The sequence below is a fragment of the Apaloderma vittatum genome, unplaced genomic scaffold, assembly GCF_000703405.1.
Source record: "Apaloderma vittatum isolate BGI_N311 unplaced genomic scaffold, ASM70340v1 scaffold11078, whole genome shotgun sequence".
Classification (NCBI taxonomy): domain Eukaryota; kingdom Metazoa; phylum Chordata; class Aves; order Trogoniformes; family Trogonidae; genus Apaloderma; species Apaloderma vittatum.
In genome coordinates, this window is record NW_009730228.1 from 48,645 (window position 1) to 50,375 (window position 1,731).

General features: G+C 40.6%; 1 non-coding gene across 1 annotated transcript; it reads left to right on the forward strand.

The window, feature by feature from the left end:
* The first annotated feature begins 832 nt into the window (after positions 1-832).
* TRNAV-AAC lies at positions 833-906 on the forward strand. The gene has a single exon. It is a non-coding gene; the product is annotated as a tRNA-Val (tRNA).
* The last annotated feature ends 825 nt before the right edge of the window (positions 907-1,731 follow it).

Genomic DNA, 1,731 nt, shown 5'->3' on the forward strand with positions numbered 1-1,731 from the left:
GGAAACAACAGGCTGTTTCATTTACTCAGCAATTTGTAGCCACATAAAAATAGGCCCATAAACCTGTTTGTAGTCGTCTTCTGCTTCCCTTCAAGTTTGTGTCATTAGAAACTACAATTACTGTCTGTCCAAAGAGAATACTTTTCAGGAAAGAAAATAAAATTGACATACTGTGATCCCTTTCCTCTTTGTCTTTCTCTCCTTTTCAACTTCTCTTTTGGAGGAGAATGCATGGCACAATGGCTGAAATTACAGGAAAATCAGTTCACAGAGAAAATATTTGTGAATTCTCATATTTTGTGAGAAGGATGTTATTTTTCCAAAGCACAGCCTTTTTGGTAGAACAGTGAGAAAAGGACATTGTTCTAAAAATTAAGCCAAGACATTAAATAATCAATGAAGAGCCACATAAAAATGTATTTTACTTCAGCCTGAAACATTCCATAAAATGTATATAATTTTGAGATCTTTAGATTAACTATATTTTGTATCTGCTACCCAAAGAACCTCAATAAATAAAGCCATTTAAAGTCAAGTCACAGATTGTCTCACTTTATTAGAGTATAAGTATGGAGTTTTATTAACTTGTTACAGGAACTTAGATTCTTATTTTTTTCATCTTAAGCTTGTAAAACAAAAAAAACCCCAAACATACAAACAAACAAAACCCCAATATCAACTTGGAAGCTCCCAAGCCACGATTTTGCCACTGTCTTGCCAAAATGGAGAAGTAGTTTTATAGCATTATACCACTGCAAAACTCAGAGGTCAACCAGAATCCAGCCCAGAGAACTCTTTTCAGTCTGTGTCACGTTATAATGTGATATATAGGGGGCCGGTTAGCTCAGTCAGTAGAGCATAGTGCTAACAACGCTAAGGTCGCGGGTTCGATTCCCGTTCGGTCCCCATGTGTTGCCTAATCTAGTCGACAGGTGGCGTCCCTGGCGGCAGGGAGGCTGGATTAAAATGATCTCTAAGGTCCCTTCCAGCTTAAGCCACTCTATGATTCTCTATGATTCTATGATATGGGTGGAACAATCCATTTGGCTCCACTAAATTAACCTTCCCTTCTCAACCACCCACAGCCAAGGTGCTCTCATGTGCCTCTTCTGCTTCCATCATCACTGCCTAGATAACAGTTAACCAGAACATCATCCATTGATGTTTGTTCATTCTCAATGTTTCTGGCAACACAAGAAAATCAGCAGACCATGACTGTGCTAATTCAGAGCTCTCCAGGTCAGGTCAGACTCCTTGCCTTCAAGAGGTGCTTCTTGCTTTTTAATTTTCCTTAATTTATAATTTCCCCCCCCCCTTGTCTCTGCCATTTAAAAAAAAAAAATCGAAGTGAACGTCAGCAGATTCATGACTTAGCTTCCAATAGCACAAATGGCTGTTGGCAAAGGTGTGCCCAGCTACCTACCCCTCTAGATCCCTACACAGCTTCTACTGACAGTTCTTACTAGAGCTCCCAACTCCTGCTCCTTCAACAGTCTGGCAGAGCAGTTCATGTGCAGCTTCAGCATGCAGCAGACTCCACAAGCTGCACTGAAAAATATCAGTGGCAACAGGACAAACTCTACAGCAGAATTCCCAAGATGCCTGTCTGAGGAGTTTCAAAGAATAGCCAGCTATAGAGCTTAAGCGTCAAGACATGCATCTTATACTGCTGCACAGGTGTGTGTAACTAAGGTGTCCTTATGGTTCCCAGATATTGGCAGCCTGGAATTC